This window comes from Nilaparvata lugens, chromosome 10 (genome assembly GCF_014356525.2).
Source record: "Nilaparvata lugens isolate BPH chromosome 10, ASM1435652v1, whole genome shotgun sequence".
Lineage (NCBI taxonomy): Eukaryota > Metazoa > Arthropoda > Insecta > Hemiptera > Delphacidae > Nilaparvata > Nilaparvata lugens.
Genome location: NC_052513.1, coordinates 38,249,696 through 38,269,862, shown reverse-complemented (window position 1 = coordinate 38,269,862; position 20,167 = coordinate 38,249,696). Strand labels below are relative to the sequence as shown.

Genomic DNA, 20,167 nt, shown 5'->3' with positions numbered 1-20,167 from the left:
CAGGTGTTTTTTCATCACTATTGGCTGGGTTTATAGATTAATAATTAATCAATTATCAATTATTGATAATTTATAAATCACTGATACGTTGCCAATATAAAGTTATAATTATTATTAATCGATGTATTAAAGATTCCCCTAAAAAAACTACTTAATTTGATCTTGAACCATAAAGTAAGCGACTCCCTTTATTTTATTTTATTTTTTATTTATTTATTTATAAAATACTATAATCATAATACAATTATGACATTGGAGGAAAAACTAGGCTAAGCCTGTACTATTTCTCTCCAAAAATTTTGATAAAATGTTAATGTTGTCCAAAAGATAAGGTTATATAGTCACACACTGCTTCGTCACTTGATTTTTGGTCCAGAAATGATGATTTAAAATTTTGAATTTTGAAGGTTGATTTTATACTCTAAATGAATCACAATAAATTAAAAACTTTAGAAATATTGCACTTATATAAAAAATTTGAATACAAAATCAAAAACCTACTCACTCAAATAGTTTAATTGAAGTCATCAATGAATAAAACAAAATTAAATTATAGAATGAATAAAAAAGTAATTTTACATTCCTTGGTTCCTATAATACCTTCAACTGTTCCCATAACAATCAAAGTATTTACCGTTTTTGATTGAACATAACAAAGAAATAGTCATCATGTTTTCACAAGTAAATCAAGAGGGTACGATTTCAAGAAGTAACAAATTTTTATTTTAAAAAAATCAACAGGTTTCCCACCAAATGTCACACAAGAAACCCAATCCAAGTTCAAGATTTCACAAGTGGCCAATTAATTTGAATAGATCAACGGTCCCAACAAACATTTGGAGAAAATCCAACGCAAGAGAAAATCTAGCAATTTAGAATGAAAGGAATCCGTTCAAATTTCGCTAAACGTTTCTCTGTGATAATGACACTGGGTAGTTTGTTTGTTTATTTTTTAGTAGGGAAATGTCCCAAAGTCTCACTCAGAGGAACATCTCATTCATCTAAATCATTTCATTCATCTAAATCATTTCATTCATAACAATCCCGAAACATTTTACAACTGTAATTTGTCTGGTTCATTCATTAGTTGAGTTATGAGTAGTAATTTCTAGCAAGAGAAAATCTAGCAATTGAGGAATAAGGGAGTTCATTTAAATTTTTCTAATTCTCATCTCTGTGATGATGATACAGGTGATGACACATGTCTACACACATTTTACCTCTGTGATTTGTCTGGTTCATTCATTAGATGAGTTATAAGCAGTAATTTCTAAAAAGAGAAAATCTAGCAATTTAGGATTAAAGGAACCCATTTGAATTTTGTTAATCCTTATCTCTGTGATAAAGACACAGGGTAGTTTTGTTTATTTGTTTGTTTTTTATTAGGAAAATGTCCCAATGTCTTACCAAGTGGAACAGCACATCATCTCATTTATCTAATTCATTTTTATTAACTCATTCCTACAAAATAACAATCCTGACACATTTTACCACTGTGATTTGTCTGTTTCATTCATTAGTTGAGTTACAAGTAGTAATTTATATAGTAATAATTCATCAGTTTCAATTCACAAGTTGTTTCTTGAGTTACTTATTACAATAGTGAGGTTCACGTTATAACGGCAGTGGAGAAAGATAGGCGAACAACGTTGCCGATCCTCACTGTCTTGTCAATGCCTTCTTGGCGGTAGCTGATACAGGTCTATTAATGGAATATTAATTCACTTTTTTCTATGTATTTAAACACGACATGCAGTCAAATATTTAAGCAAATAATTAAAAACTTTTACTTACTGACTGTAGTACTTTCAACCGTCTAGCGATCATTTTCAAAACCATCACCTTTAATATTAATTGTTCATTCTCGATTAAAATAATAAATTATATTTTATTGAGCAAGAAATCATATTTTTCGATAATTTCATAATGAGTTTTCATCATTAAGATGAAATATTTTGTTAATTAATTATTAATTCTACATTGCTAAAAGCCGATCTGGCAACAAAGCAATGCGGGAAAAAGATATCCGCTTTGTTGAATGATAGACTAGGATAGCATTACCATTGCTAATCAAACACTGCCATTACAACGTGGACCTCACTATAGTGATAATTTGGTGCACTTTGTTCCAATATTTTTCTATTTCGATAGTTTAATAGTAATTATTTATCTTGTATTGCAGTATTTTGTAGTTTATTTGATAGTTTTTTTTTATTCACTCCAATCTTATAGTACCGTATTTCTTTTTGAAAGATATTGCTCTCATGTTACAAAAAATAAAACTTAATGAGTTAAAATATGTACAAAAAATAAAACTAGAACCCTTCTACTGAACTTCTATTTATGAAGTAAAAAATAATATGTAAATAGAATTTTAGTAGAAGGGTTCTAGTTTTATTGTTGGTTCATATTTTCTAGATGGGAGTCCCAAATAACTTTTCAAATCTTCCGACCAAATTATCATAATTCGAAACAGAAATAGTAAACTAAATTCAATAGTACTGTTATATTTTCTGTCAGTTAAATCTATATATTTTACTACATTTTGTGCAAAATTAAGATTGAATAATCCCAAAAATACATTTCTGATCTATCTTATCTCATTTCATTTCAAAAGAAATCTAGAAAGTAGTATGGTGTGGAGAATAAAATAATATGTATATTCCCACAGTCTGATGATGACCAAAAACAGGTCGAACCGATCGTCACTGCCAATGTAAGTGCATTTTCACTCCATAAGTGTTTTTAAAATTCAAGTGTAAATAGAAGTTTAGTAGAAGGGTTCTAGTTACATTTTTGGTTTATATTTTCTAGATGGAGTCTCAAAATTTTTTTAAATCTTCAGACCAAATAAGCAGAAGTATAAAACAAAAATAGTGAACTGAATCACAAACAAAAGCGAAAAGTAACTTATCTACAGACCGGCATCTAATCTACCTAAAAAATCAATTTGATCTGAAACAAAAATAGAGAACTGAATTACAAAAGCGAAAACTAAGTCATCTACAGACCGGGATCTAATCTACCTAAAAATCATTTGGATCTGAAGATTCCACAACAAAACAGTTTGAATACTACTCATTTAAACGGATAGATTCATTAATAGATGAATATGTATTTTTTATTTGCACTTAATAACATTACAAGTGATGTGGGCGTAGTTGCGGCAATAAGATCTCCCTCTTCCACTTAACCCACAAAGTTAGAGAGATTCCACACAAAACAATTTCACTAATTTAACGGATAGATCCAAGTGGCATTGAATATCTGGTCTAAAGGTTAAGAGCAGATATTTAAGCTGCGTTTACACCAAAGTTGTTAACAAAATGTTAATAACTTAATCCTTATAGATTCTATTAGATTGAACGGAACTTGACAAACACATAAATGTTCATCATGTGTATGATAAGTTATATTCAATCTAATAGAATCTACAAGGATTAAGTTATTAACATTTTGTTGACAACTTCGAATATAACTTATCATACACATGATGAACATATGTGTTTGTCAAGTTCCGTTCAATCTAATAGAATCTATAAGGATTAAGACATTTTGTTAATAACTTTGGTGTAAACCTAGCTTTAAATATTATCCCTATTCAAATACCCCCCCACACAAACACCCCAACACAGACGACAAGATTTGCCCAACAAATAAGCTCTTAAAAACCACATACGGTATTCCAACACCGGGAATAATTTCCCCGGGATTATTTCACATAATTTAACACTGGGACAATTAGCCAGCACAAATTTAAAACAGAAAAACTTGTACTCAGAACTAAAAAACTAGTACTAGCACATTTACGGGATTACTTCACATAATCCAACACCGGGACGATTGACCAGCACAATTTGAAAATCGAAAATCAAAAACTCAATACTAAAAAACTACTAGCACATTTGAGAACTAGCTGCAGTGAGATTTTCTTCAAACTGCCAGCATTGTTCACAGATCATACCAATGCTTCATATTCAACCAATACTGATAGTTTCAAAGTGAACTGCACTATAGTATTTGTAGTAAAGCACACAGAGAGCGCCACCAACTCTAACTGTGAATGAAGTACATCGCTATAATTAGACAGTCACAAATAGATCAGGAGACCGAGTCGAAGGCTGACGGCTGAAGGAGGCTCAGTGCAAAAGATCGCATCACAATAGACAATTGTCAATATCTTCAGAGATCTACTCTCCTAGAAAACGATGGAGCTATCAGCTGTGACAGGTTAAAGACAAGGATAGCAACTCCGATATGAATCAGCTCTCCGTTTACTGACTAGACGTATATTATTTTTGTGTAGAAGCATAAAAAATAGATACTCTTGTATCCTCTTTGGTAAAGGTGAAGATGATAAAGGTAGCAGCAGATGTTAGTATTGAATAAAAATACTAGAAGTTATCACAATGAAAAATTATTGGTATTTCAAGATATTTGTTTCACGGATGTTACACCATTTCCAATCTCTGTTCTAGTCACTTACTGCGTTAAACCATAGAGAAACATTAGCGTAAGTAGATAACCCATGGTATAGGGAATTTATGTCGCAACTTTTACTGTTATCTCAAGCCGATTACTGTCGATTATTGTAAATTTTTACTGTTTTTGGGGGTGAGAGTGTATGAACGGCACAATTGAGAGACTACCAGCGTCACACAGCTTCATGGAAAGAACTAGTGAACTATCGGTTTGGGATAACATTAAAAGTTGCGACATAAACGCCCTATACCATGGGATATCTACTTATGCTATCGTTTCTCTATGGTTAAACAGAGACTGATGAAACAAACGAAACCAGTCTATTGAAGTTTCAATAGATTTTTTATTATGATAACTTCTAGTATTTTTATTCAATATTACCTTTACTGAAGAGGATAAAAGAGTCTATCTATTGTTCTATGCTACCACACAAAATAATATACGCCTAGTCAGTAAACCGACAGCATATCATTCAAGTAGATATTTAAAATCAATTATGACTCTACATTGAAAGAGTAATAATGAGAATGAAAGTCAGAACTGGATAAAAATTATCATGTATAATCGAATAACTGAAAAATTTGAAAAAATGATGAACTGTAAACATAATCTACTTCATCAAACATTAAACCCAAATTCAAAAAATAAAAACTTTGGACTGAGCTTGTTGTTCATTATCAACCATTTATGTGTCTTATTTATTATTAAATGTACTTTTAAATAAATGAATGAATGAACAACATCAGCACAATTGAATGTTTAGAACGAACCATTCAACACTATTGTTGATTACATTGATAATTTGGGTTTCGCCTTAGGCCCGCCGCAAAGTAGACCAACGCTAATCCACGAAAAGCAACCCACGCCGTGGGATGATTTGTAACCATTGCTATAGAACTATTCATAATCAATCAGCTGACAAGTGGATTATTCATTGCATGCATTACACAGATGTCTAGAGAAGCCTAGACATGGTTGGACGGCGTGGGTTGCTTTTCTTGGATTAGCGTGGGTCTACTTTGCGGCGGGCCTTAGTAGAAGAAAAACTCATTTGATGATATTATTAAAAAGAATACTATTTTCACCTTTTCCTAATACTCTTTCAGATAAGAAATAAAGCAACCAAAGAAAACGCTAACATGCCGTGTGAAAAAGAGATTAAAGTGGAAAATTGACACAAAAAGATAACAAGAAGGTGGGTGAGTCCTAGCTGATAAGGCTAAAACAGAATTGATAAGAAATTGCAACTTTCCGACACCGAAAGGTGTTTATCATCACATGAAACACACCAAAACATTGACAATAAAAAATTGACGTCAACATTCATTAGACTTCAATTTTCCTCATCCTGACCTTGAATTTAATTCTGAAATTTACTGACTAGTCATGGAGAGAATATACTTTAATCACAATATTTCTCCCATATAAAGCCTTAGATAGCTACAGTCTAGGTGCATTATAGAGATGATCAAACCCATATAACACGTGATTGCTACAGTGAGGCAGCGATTGAATTTTCTTCACAGAATTATGACCTTGCGATGGTTAGAGTTAAATATTTTTCAGTAAGTGACCGAGCGAAGTGAGGTCGACGGTTTGACATTTCTGTTTAAATGTTTATATGTTGCGCATTTACGGCGAAACGCGGTAATAGATTTTCATGAAATTTTGACAGGTATGTTCCTTTTTTAATTGCGCGTCGACGTATATACGAGGTTTTTGGAAATTTTGCATGTCAAGGATAATATAAAAGGAAAAAGAAGCCTCCTTCATACGCCAATATTACCGTAAAAATCAGACTATAGAATTATTCATCATATATCAGCTGACAAGTGATTACACAGATGTGTGGAGAAGCCAGTCTATTGCTGTATTTCCATAAGGTCTATAGTTTCAATCAGGTACTTGTAGATGAGAATACTGCGTGAGGTCTACTGTTCACAGAGCTACTACTAGTAAGACCAGCAATATGGATTCTCTTTAAAGCCTGGTTTTCACTAGTAGAGTTAGTGGTCGAGTAACTGGCATACTAACTCTACCGAGCTAACTCTTCTCTACTTACTTGGTCGAGTAACTGTTTTCACTACAATTAAGAATAGTAGGTAAAGTGTGTTGTCCAGAGAACAGAAGTAACCTTAAAATGTCAATACTTTTTAATAAATTAACACTTAAATAAACACGTTTTAATAAATTTTAATGAACTAGTACTTTTTAATAAAAAAACAATACTTCTTGAACTTGATAGCCTAGGGCACGACTCTACTCTACTAGCTCGAGACTGTTTTCATTAGCATAGTAGTGGTAGAGTGTTTAAAAGTTTGTATTTCTTCAATGGTTCCAAATTTTTTAAAATAACTCGATAGTATTAGTTTCAAGTGGTAATTGAGTGGAATATTACTTATCAATTAATTAATTCAAGTCATCTAAATTCAAAATTTATAGTTTTCATGTTTATTTTGGACTAAAATTTTATAAATGTACACGTGAAATTCTAACCTTATCTTGGACTTAGTCACCTATAAATTTGGAAGAAAAATAGCACAAGGACTACCTTATTATTTTATCTTATATAATGTTATTGCATTAGTGTCATTTGAATTGTAAATGAATAAATAAATAAATGAGTAGAGTGAGAAGCGGTGGTGGGGAAGGCAAGTGGTAGAGTACTATCCCACGGTACTATCCCACTCTACTGAAAACTAGTACTCTACCATGAACGTTTTCATTGGGAGAGTTCACAAGATAGTTAGTACTTGCCCAGGAAACTCTACCACTAACTCTACTAATAAAAACCAGGCATTATTGAAGCATGAGATGGGCTAGCCAGTGCCCATTCAAACCCAAATCTATTAGGTGTCATCTGACTTTTAATACCAAAATTTTTTTCGATGTGGGAAAATAATATTACCTGACTTACACCCGGTTGCACAAAAAATCCTGTTAACTTTTAATCCCGATTAATGCCACAAGAACCAATCAGAAAAGCCTTCTTCTCAAGAGAAACAACCCCCTTCTCTGGTTGGTTCTCGTGAAGTTTAATCATGATTAAAATTCAACAGGCTTCTGTGCAACAGAGCCTATTTATTTATACAATCATTCAGAATTACTCAATTTACAGAAAAGTATCACAGGCTTAAGCCTAAAACGGTTCCAATTCTAATTTATACAACAGTACAAATGTAGCTAGGTTATGTGTCACTTCAAAATTCTTCAATTACACACTAAATTTACAATTAAAAACATACAAAAATCTTTTCTAAATTAAAAAAATACTTGATGAATTAAATTAATTACAAATAATTAAAAAAATCCAAACTTTGAAAAAACTATAACATTTTGAGACCGAAAGACAAACACACCAATGACCTGAAACTACCAGACTATGACCTGAAATTATGTGACCTCATCAAACAGAACAGACTTCAATACCTATAACTTGCAATTGGGAAATAGTAGACTTTCAAACCGCAAGATCTTACTATAGTATTCAAAAATTCCCAACCTAGAACTTGAATATTTATCAAGTAATTAATTTGATATAATGGATGATATAGTGATTGGGACGAGGAGAAGAGGAAGGGCAAGGAGGAGATGGACTGGTGACGTGATGGGTGATCTGCGTGTGCTGGGAGTAACAAACTGGCGGCAGAGAGCACAAGATAGAGAGACGTGGAGGCGACATGTTGAGGAGGCCAAAGTTCATCATGGACTGTAGAGCCACATAAAGTAAGTAATTAATTTGATAAATATTGCGTTAGCGAATCTCTAAACACAAACCAAAGTCAATTCATGTTTCACAAATACATACATAGATCACTATCTCTAAGCTATGCCAAACGTTTTTCAAAAAGCTTATACAATTTCAAAATATCAAGTCGAGTTCAACAGACCAAATACCGCGTACAGTTTCAAGGACAAACTTATGTTTCAACTTCAAGACCCAACTTCAAGTTCATTATCAAGTATTTATTATGTAACTTTCTACAACAGCCAACCAACAAACTCAACCTAGAACAAAGGAAAATTTACCCAGCTATTGTTGTAGTGTGAAAGACATTGAAAGAGCGAAAATATTTATGTCTTCAAATTAGACAATGTAACAAGTAACAATGTAAATAAACATCAGTAGATGACTCTTCTTTCCCACAAATGAGATGTTATGAAGAGGACAGTATTCCCTAAATTTCAAGTAATTCTTTACCGATTTCACGAATATAAAATATGGATAACAATTCTTTTTCATGAATGAGCTCTAGAAAATGAAATATTAAATGATGAATAAAATATTCATGTCTTCAAATTAGACAATGTAACAAAACATCAGTAGATGACTCTTCTTTTCAACAATTGAGATGTTATGAAGAGGACAGTATTCCCTAAATTTCAAGTACTGTAATTCTTTACCGATTTCACGAATATAAAAAGTGGATGACAATTCTTTTTCATAAATGAGATCTAGAAAATGAAATATTTAAATGATGAATAAAATATCATGTCTTCAAATTAGACAATGTAACATGACATCACTAGATGACTCATCTTTTCCACAAATGAGATCTTATGAAGAGGACAGTATACCCTAAATTTCAAGTAATTCTTTACCGATTTCACGAATATAAAATGTGTATGACAATTGAATGAAAAATAGGCTCTAGAAAATGAGATATTTCACACTAATTATCACAAATGAGTTCTAGAAAGAAGTTCTTATGAAGAGGACAGTATTCCCTAAATTTCAAGTAATTCTTTACCGATTTCACGAATATGAAATGTGAATGACAATTGAATGAAAATAGGCTCTAGAAAATGAGATATTTTACATTCTTTACCGCAAATGAGTTCTAGAAAGAAGATCTTATGAAGAGGACAGTATTCCCTAAATTTCAAGTAATTCTTTACCGATTTCACGAATATAAAATATGGATGACTATTTTTTTTCATAAATGAGCTCTAGAAAATTAGATATTTTACATTCTTTATCACAAATGAGTTCTAGAAAAAAGATCTTATGAAGAGAACAATAATCCCTAAATTTTAAGTAATTTTTACCGATTTCACGAATATAAACAGTGGATAACAATTATTTTTCATAAATGAGCTCTAGAAAATGAGATATTTCACATTCTTTATCACAAATGAGTTCTAGAAAGAAGATATTATGAAGAGGACAGTATTCCCTAAATATCAAGTAATTCTTTACCGATTTCACGAATATAAAATGTGGATGACAATTGAATGAAAAATAGGCTCTATAAAATGAGATATTTTACATTCTTTATCACAAATGAGTTCTAGAAAGAATTAGAAAACATTCCTTAGATTTCAAGTAATTTTGCATCCTCTCTGCACGTCATTCTTTATCGAAAATTCAAGAGCCTCATTTTACAATAAAATTCAAGAGCCTATGCATCATTACCTAAGCGTCTTTATACCAGCCACTTGAAATTTTGAAAGGAAGAATCGCAATTTTACTAATTTCTGCTTGATAAGACACCAACAACGCATCAATCAAAGCTGCAATTAAACGTTTTTCAAGCATTTTTATAACAGATTTATTGTAGCCCAAGATAACGACGATATTGGCAAATAAGCACATTACGTACTTTATTATTTCTCAATGAATCAGAATTAATCATCAATAAATTGTCTAGTCATTCTGCGAAAGTGAAGGAGGAGAGCAAGGATAGAGAGAAAGAGAGGAAGAGAAGAAAATAATAAGAGAGAGGAGGAAGAAGAAGGAGAATGGAAAGAGAAGGGGATGAGACTAAGAAGACGAATAACAGGACAATGGGGGGAGAAGATAGTAAAAAAGGAAGATTGAGGACTGTGCAGAGAAGAAACAGAGACAGGAGAAGAGAAAAAGAAAGAAGAATGAAAGCAAGGAAGACGAGGAAGAGGAAGAACAGAAGATTAAGTCATAATATTGTTATGATGACAGTATATTGTACAATAAATGAATGAGTAATGAGTAAGAATAAAAAGAAAAACAAAGTGAGAATAAGAGGAACTTGAGAAGGAGGAGATATCGCAGTGAGAAAAGGAAGATAGAGGACTATGCAGAGAAGAAATAGGAGGGAGATAAGGAGAATAAACGGATGAAAGCAAGGATGACAAGGAAGAGAAAGAACAGAAAAAGAAAAAAATAAATTTAGAATGAGAGGAACATGAGGAGAAGATGGTGAAAAAATGATTAAGAGGGATTTTACAGGGTAGAAACAGGAGGAGGAGAGTGAGGAACAGAAGGATGAAAGAAAAGAGGACGAGGAAGAGAAAGAATAGAAGGAGAAATATGAGAACCAGAGTGAGAAGGAGGAGAAGGAGGAAGAAGAGAAGGATGAGAACGAGGACTGGGGGAATGAATTGAAACTACAAATGTTCAAACAGTCTTCAGTTTGTTACCAGTCGAAGGAACAAGAAGAAGCAGGAGGAGGGGAGATGGAAAGAAATCTGAGAACGAGGAGGACAAGGTTAGGATGAGAATAAAAAGCAGAAGGAGAAAGAGAAGGTGTAGCAAAAAGAGAATAATCAAAACCTTATAGCTAGTAGCTGGAAGAGTAGGTAGAACGAGGTACAGAAGTAGAACTAGGAAAAGGAGGAGGAGGTGGAGGAGGAGGAGGAGGAGGAGGAGGAGGAGTAGGAGGACAGGCATGATTACAAGGAAAAGAGAGAACAGTAGGATAAATAGAATGTTGAAAACAAAAAAGAATTGGACAGAGGATTTGATGAACTAATCTATTTCTAGTCACCAGAGGAGACTTGTCGACTAGTCGGGAAAAGAAGAAGCCCTAGGAAAAGAAGGAGGAGGAGGAGAAGGAGAAGGATCAGGAGGACGGGACCGGAATGATTTCCAGGAAAACAAAGAACCGTAGGATAAACAGAATGTTAGCAACCAAAAAAGACTCGTACAGAGGATTTAAACAACCAATCTATTTCTAATCTCCAGAGGAAACTCGTGAAAAGAAGAAGAACTAGGAAGATGATGACAACAAGATGATGAAGATGATGACACTGAAGATGATGATGATGATGATAAGGAGAAGGAGGAGGAGGAGGAAGAAGAATCAGAAGGACGAGAACGGAAATGATTCCAATAAAAAGGAAAAAAGTAATGTTGACAACAAAAAAGGACTCGGATAGAGGATTTGATGAACCGATCTATTTCTAGTGTGTGGTCACTCACCAGTCAACGTGTGCGCGTCAGAATAGAAGCCGAGCGACGAGGGCCTGCGAGGCAGAGTGCGCTTGGAGCTGCCCCTCCTCAGTGAGGAGGAGGAGGGGAAGGTGCTGGCAGAGGGAGAGGAGGAGGAGGGAGAACTCCCCGCCTCCTCACGGGCCGCCAGCTTGGCAGACACAACACCTACAACAACAATTAATCAAAATTAGTTGAAAAAAAATGAAATTTGAAACACAGAATTTATTGATGATTGGTTGAAAATATTTCTAAATAAGAATGTATTTCATCACAATCATAAAAATCCATGATCAGTTCATAAGTAAGATCCATTTTCTTGATGAATGTAGTCTTCAAATACATGTATTCAATCAAAAACAACAATCGATACACCAACAATTAATCGAAATTAGTAGAAAATACAATATTTGTTAAAAATACAGTAGGTTAAGTGATTGTTTGATAGTATTGCCTTAGAAAAAAGATAGCATGGGATAGATATCCCATGATATAGGTCATTTATGTTCCAACTTTCAAGCCGATTCCTGTCGACTACTGTCCATTATTACTGTTTTGGCAAGGTGTAAGAACGGCACAGTATGAGAGACTACAAGCGTCACATTGCTTCACGAGCAGTGGCGGCGCTTCCATAAGGTCCAAGTCGGCCGGGCCCACCCAAATGAAACAGTAAAATACATTTTAAAATGCTTTAGGTTATGTGGCTAATTATTATTGAATAAAATACAATATACATTAATTTTGAACTGTCAACTGGTAAAAATTCTCGTTGAAATACCATGCAAATGCATCCGTGGCCATCGTAGAATACGTACGAGTTCAACGATGGCCACGAATCATTACGTAGCACATTGAAGGGCCCTAGAAATCTGGCCCTTCTAGCTCTCATAAGAACGTATTGGCAAGACAACGCAAGCCGGCGGCGCTAGACTGGCTGGGAGCAATGCATTGATATACGGAGCAAGCAATGCATTGATATACGGAGCAAGTGGGCCAGATTGAGCTGGCCCATTGCACGTTGATTCACACTATTCTCGCTGAGACTGCTGAGCGCTAGTATAGCTTTGTTTACATGCCAGCCATCATGTGAAATGTGAATTGCATCCGAATTGGCAACAGGTTTTTTTATTATTTTATAAAGTTAACAAGTTAATACTTTCAACTACTTTTGTGCTAATATTTGCATAGATTAATTAGCAATAATCCAACTGTAGTGATTGCGGTTGTGAATTTAAAGGCGTGATTTTATTGTGAAGTGCTATATTAGTGTGTGGTGATCATGATTTAAATGAGGTTAGGTGTACTTTGACAAGTCTTTTGGTGGGTTGCATATTATGTTGTTTCAATTATATAGAATAATGAAGTTTAGTTTTTAGAAGAATGGGCTGCGAGGGTGGTCTCGCTAACTAACAATGGCAACAAGGTAACTAATCGAATTCACTCAATCGAAAAACATGAAACTCATCTTCTTGCCTCCAAATAGAATAATAAAGTTTAATTTAGCTTACTTTAAACTAAAGTTTAGTTTATAGACTACCTGCGTAACAACTTGTAAAGCTGAATATGCTTTATAAAGCACCCCCCTTCCCATCCACACACCCAACAATTCCCACCACTGGCCCACCCAACTGTTCAGGTCAAGCGCCGCCACTGTTCACGGGAAAAAAGAACTACTTGGAATATCGGCTTGAGTTAACAGTGAAATATGGAACATTAATGCCTTATACCATGGTATATCTTCTTAAGCTATCTTTCCTCTGTGGTATCGCGAAATAACTCAGGTTGAAACTCAAGCAGATGGGTAACTTCCACTTCATCAAGATCTCAATTGATCAAGAACCAGCCCGGGTAGGCAATTTCAGGATGTCCAGTTTTCAGATCGACAAGTTCCTATTGCTTTCAGAAAGTTCAGTGGACACAGTATCATGTTACAAAATCATATATTTTTAATTCCAGGAAAATCGAAACTCTACTGCATTCCTGTTCGTATCTTAATCTATTTTGATTTGCTGCAGAAAATTTGCAGACCAGCGTGGCCGAGTGAAGTCTTCGCAACTTCAGTCTGTTTCTTTGCGCCTGGTAGTGGGTTCGAGCCCCACCCAGGGCATAGGTATTCTATCATCAAATCTCGCCCACACAGAAGTACAAAATAGTACACACAAGATAGTACAAGGGCAAAATCGTTTGTACTGTGTAATTTTTCAACCTGGAATATTGCACGTATTTTGTATTTAATGTCCACTATGTAAAATATGTACAAAACCATAATACAATAATAGAAGAATATCAATGAATTAATAACTAAATAGTACATTAAACTAAACATGTATTGGGTGTGTAATTAGTGAAGTTTGTTGTCTTGATAGGCAGAACTTTATTCAGTTTGAAATTTCAAGTAACAGAATGATTCAAAAGTGTTATCTATCACAAATTGACATCGTAAGTGATGTAGTATTTCTCCATAATAAATAAACACAAAGTAAATGTTGTCAAACACATTTTAAAAGAGTATATAAATTTTTATAAAGTTTGAATATACATTGAATAAAGTGGTTAACAACATTCACTTTGTGTTTATTCATTATCATCATTTCTCCATAATGAATAAACACAAAGTAAATGTTGGCAAACACATTTTAAAAGTTTATAATTTTTATAAAGTTTGAATATACATTGAAAAAAGTGGTCAACAACATTCACTTTGTGTTTATTCATTATCATCATTTCTCTATAACGAATAAACACAAAGTAAATGTTGGCAAACACATTTTAAAAGTGTATAATTTTTATAAAGTTTGAATATACATTGAAAAAAGTGGTTAACAACATTTACATTGTGTTAATTCACTATAACAACTTACTTTAGTTTCGTTGAAATTCGAACAGCTTTCCAAGACTAGAGAACACAGGTTGCAGTTGTTGAGGAACACGATAGCAGGAAGCATTGATTGTGTAGAAAAGACATAACTGAAACAAAAAATAAAATATACATAGAATAAAATCCGTGTATGCTATAAACAAGTTAACAAGTTAAATTAAACAATTAACGAAAAGAAGTCCAATCTTCACATTCTTGTTGGATAGGCTACTCGATTTTTTTTCAAAAATAGGTAGGAATGATATTACGACCCTGTGATCAATCAATTACTATAGTGAGGTCCATGTTATAACAGCAGTATTTGATTAGCATTAGTGTTGCTATACTTGTCTATCATTCAACAAGGCAGATACCTCTATCCTTCTCTAGCTCCGTTTTTTAATAATGTGGAAATAAAATTAATTTACAAAATATTCTATCTTAATCATCTTCTTACAATGTATGAAATCAGTTAATTAATTTACAAAATACTCTATCTCATTAACATGTAACTTGATAGTTGATCTCTCATGTAACTTGATAGTTTAAACTGAATAAAGTTTTGCCAACAAAATTCACCAATTACACACTCAAACACAATACATATTGTGTTTAATGTAATATTCATTTATCCATTCCTCGATATTTATCCATAATCATTAAATCTCAATTATTAAACTTTATTATTTTATCAATGAAAAATATATTTTCTTGGAAAATATAATTGATGATTTCAACAAGAATGAACAGTCATCCTCCTGAATTCCATCCTCTTGTTAAATACTATAATATTTTTTCTAAAATAGGTAGGAATTATTTTTGGAATCTTTGATCAATCAATTACTACTTATTATTGTGATAAACTGATATGTATTATAATACTATATTATAGTTATAATGAGATATTAAGAAATATGATTATTGTATGTACTGTAACAATAATTCAACTGCCTTTAAGGAGTGTGCAATGCAAGTGAAATATCGGGGCACCGAGCTTCGCTCGTAATTTTTATTTATTGATAAACATAACACAATTCTCTAAAATGATCGTGTTTATATTTTACAGCTGGCTATACGTCAGCTTATGAATTTCGGGGATTCGATATTTTGATTTTCCACAGAATCACTCGCTCACTTTTTACTATCCACAGACGACGAAAGTCTCAGCTGTTTCAGCCAAGGATGAATTATCCTTTTAATGTCGTTCAGCGAGTTTTCCCAAGGATGAGACCTAGTGCAATCGAATTTTTATATCATAAACCAACAAGGTTTCAAATTTCGTGAAAATCGTTGATGCCGTTTTCGAGATCCGTTGAACATAAATAACCAGATATAAACATATATACAGAAATTGCTCGCTTAATATAATAGGATTTGATTGTGGATTAGATTCTTGACAACACATAAGTGATTCATGTTATCAATCTAACAACAAAATTGATGTCAAACCACTAATATGTCTACAACTAATATACTGAGATACGACTTTTTAGTTGTCAAACAACTAAGAAACAACAAACGTTTTCACAAACCAACATTTTTTCTGTCAAACTAACAACTCGGTTCCCCTAATTCCACATGACCGACCTCCGTCTCACTGCAATTCTAGCGCGAATTTTATTAGCTTGATTGCCAAATTGACCAGCGTTTCAAGGTTCGGCATAAAATCTCCAACCGACCGTCGTCATTATCTGGCTCAGCTCCATGTTCCCGGCTTCGAACCCCAAACGTCACAAAAATCGTCAAATCACGGGAAATATATTATGTGAGCCAAATCACAAGACACGACCACTCTAGGTGCCTACTTGACGTCGCTAACAACATCCATCATACACGGCAACTCTACACATCTGGTGTCTGTCGTAGATCACCCAATAATATAGAGCTCACGTTCATCATGTTTAAAATTAACTGACAGGAAACGTTTGCTGATTTCGTTCTCTCTCAGCTAGCAAATGAGACACTCACGTTAAGTAAATATATTTTTCATTCGTTGTAGTGGATTAAATGACATTGAATTAGACATCAATATTTAATAAAATGAGATGTTTGCTGAAAAAAAGCATTTGAAATGTTAAGAAAGATGTAAAACTGGGTTTTCGTTTTTGCGTAAATGCCGTCGTCAACCACGACAGGGTGGGTATCTCAGATTGGGTAGATTCAATTTGTCTAAAAAACCTGAAAGATTATGTTCAATTATGTTTTAATGGGGGAGGTTAAGCTTATACTTTTAAATGGCATATGTTGATATTATTTTAAATGTTTTGATTCTTGAATCTTGAATAATAAACACAAATGAATGAAGTATTTGATCAGCTGTTTTAGCACACTTGAAATTTAGACAAAATGAATGTCAACAATGCTTGTTGTCGTCGACTGCCAAAGTTTAAGCACAAACGAAAATGCACCATAACAAAGGAAACTAGTTTATCTATTTCTTAAGAAAAATATAATTATTGTGACTAGTTTTTTTTATTGAAAAACGGTATTAGTACCTAGGCCTACTTGATTAACACAAATTATCAATCATATTCTTCTTATAAATTTTAGGAGAAAATGAAATTTAAGGAAACGTTGAAGAAATCTAGGATATTTCTTGAGAAGAATAGAATTTCACAAATAGAATCCTCTCATTGGAAAATCTTTGAATACAGTAAAACTCTTATAATTTAGAAGCCGAATCTATAATTTATTTAGTTAAAGCACGGAATAAGCATACCAGTGCTCCTGTGTAGTTAAGTGTTACTCTGTGGTTAAAGTCTAAAACTCTTATAATTTAGACCCATAGAGCAATAAGATTCTATATCTATCTTTATCCTCCTAATATATTCTGACCAGAGATCGCTCTCTGTGTGGCTGGTGAAAGAATCAACACTTGATTAGTTACAAAGTCCCTATGTGAGGAAACACAAAATCCTGTTAAATTTTAACCGGGATTAATTCCAAGAGAACCAATCGGAGAAAAATTCTTTTCAAAATAGCCTTCTCTGATTGGTTTTCGTGGATTTAATCATGTTTAAAATTTAACAGGCTTTTGTGCAACCGGGCTATGGACTTTCTCATCCCATCTCATGTTTTAACGAGATAATTCAAAAACAGTTAATTGAAAGCAAGGAGGTTGTTAGCAAGTACTTATTATCTCTAATAAAATCCACTCATTGAAGGCAGTAAATTCCCTGAGATATGGAGTACACTTGACGGTTGATTAAATTGGTTGGTAAGAAGTAGGCTATTTAGTGGTTGATCAAAATTATTAAAACTATTTTCTTTAGTTAAAGAGAAAAAATTAAAAATTCTTAGGAAGATTTAAGAAATGTATGACGTTTATTGTAACAATTCTTGTTATCTATAGTGTAATGTAGTCTATTATTTGCCATAGCCTACATTTTTTAGTCCAATTTTACTTGTCATGAATTTTTACGGTCGTCGACACTTTTAATTTTTAAACAATGAGTACTCTCGAATTGTGAAAATGCATGTCAAATAATCTGCTACATTACAATAGGCATTAATCTTTTTAGCCTATAGTATTAGCATAGCACTTTTACTTCTGCTCTTACATAGTTCAAAAAAAAAAAGATTAAAGAGAAGGTTGAAGAGATTTAGAATACTTGTTAGAGGATACAAGAATGAATGCTCAAATTGTCAGTTTCCTATGATTCATCATTGTATGCGGCATCTCAATTCCAGGATTTACTGAAAATGATTATTTCTTCATTGATTTTTTTCTTTCTACAATCAACACATATTCAATAATAGTTAGGCTATTGAGTACTGTAACTTGATTGAAATTTGTTGATTATTAATTAATATCGAAGGCTACTATCAATAGCCATCAATGTATTTGAAAGGAATAAGAGTTTTAAGAAGAATTTTAAGAGGATTTTTGGCCTTTCGGGGCAAATAAGTTACCCAATCTTTCATAGACTATTTTGAAAACCTTATGTCTAGTTTGTTTCACCAAGCGCAGTAGCTCGTTCAAGACAATAGAACATGGTTGAACAGGGCACGCTTTAGGGAGATACCATATTAGGAGATTGTTTAGACGTTTTCAGAGTCGGCAGGACAAGAAGCACTCAGATTGGCTGATTGGGTGGGCGCCTGAAAAATCACCTAATATGGTTTCGCCTTTATAATATGATAGTGTGCACTAAAATCATAGATAGAAGATATCTACATAAAAATGGTATTATGCTCCAGTACACTTGTTTTAATCGTAGGAGATTTGTCCATGGTGAAATCTCTTGACCAAGCTTGGTAAAACTGGTCACTACTGTTTCAAAAACCTTTTGTTTCAATACAAAATCATACAGGTCAAAATCATTTACAAGACATTAGCCATATCTATGTCTTGTAATTTACAACAAATAGTTATAGGTCTTGACCAAGCTTGGTAAAACTGGTCAGTACTGTTCCAAAAACCTTTTGTTTCAATACAAAATCATACAGGTCAAAATCATTTACAAGACATTAGCCATATCTATATCTTGTCATTTACAGGACATAGTTATAGGTTTTGAGAAAAATAGTAATAATTCTTTGCATTATTGCGAAAACTTAAAAGAAAGTTTATTCTATTAGAAAAATTGATTATTTTTTCTATCTAGGAAACTGTATTACGGAAAGCAAATCATTGAATAGTTAGAATAGAAGAATTATAATTCAGAAGTTTAAAATGTGAGAGCAATCCTTGATAAGAGTAACCAAGAAGGCGTTTAATGCAAAAACATTATGTTGCAAAACGGTTAGGTTAATACAATGTTACAGCAATTGGTTCTAGGTCATTGAGCAGAGATTACGTTGAAAAGGTTATGCTCATAACCTCATGTAGTTTTTATTAATTTTAAACTTTTGAAAATATGAATAAAGCAATATAAATGAATGACTCACCAAAATTTACAAACATAAAGAGATACAAAACACGACCTCTAATCTAGAGTGACTCACTCAAGGGAACACAGTCTGTTAGATTTTCTACTTACTTTAATTTGCACTTTGGAAGATCAGAGAAACAAATACAATGACGAGATAGCACAAACTGGATACTTTATTGCAAATAAATAAGAGATAAACTTCTAATTTCTACTGGAAAATACGCGGATAACGATTCAACTGCAAAATTACGAATATGACTGCTTCCTTCAGAAGCACTGCTTACCTAATCTTGAAAATCTTGGCATCACAAGATTGATCTGTAACAGCTGTGTGGGAGGACGCCATAATTAATCGCGGCAAAATTCAAATTGACATTGCTCTCTCTCATTTTGTTACGGTACTTGTGTCGTATAATATCATTATATTATAAAATAATAGTATAGTACTATATATTTTATTGAACACCATATTATTTTGTTTTCAGTATTCAATGAAAATTGAGTTTAAAGTTGAAGTAACAAAACAATAAAAGTAAAAAACTGTTGTATTCAAGTTTTCCAATACTCCAATATCATTGCACAAAAAATCAGCTTGTTCAGATTTATTTATTTTATGTCAAGTCCATTAGGTGGGCATAAAACCCCCAGGGACATGTCATGAGAACAAAAAAGAAACAAGTAGGCCAGTCGACCTACTAGTCAAAACAAGCAAAAGAAAAGAACAGTAATCAAAAATATGCGCTTACCAAGCTGCTGTCCAACATG

General features: G+C 33.1%; 1 protein-coding gene across 2 annotated transcripts in view; it reads right to left on the bottom strand.

Annotated features, from left to right (window-relative positions):
• LOC111060655 (trafficking kinesin-binding protein milt) overlaps nt 1-19,686 on the bottom strand; it is a 151,810-nt gene extending 132,124 nt beyond the window's left edge. Inside the window, exons 1-3 of one of the 2 annotated variants that reach the window (XM_039436810.1) lie at nt 19,511-19,686; nt 14,533-14,638; nt 11,663-11,839 (exon numbers count right to left, since the gene is read on the bottom strand). The gene's annotated coding sequence lies outside the window, so the exon portion shown is untranslated. Of the gene's footprint in view, nt 1-11,662; nt 11,840-14,532; nt 14,639-19,510 lie in introns of those variants that run through there. The other variant, XM_039436815.1, reaches the window with a different exon arrangement.
• Nucleotides 19,687-20,167: the final 481 nt, after the last annotated feature.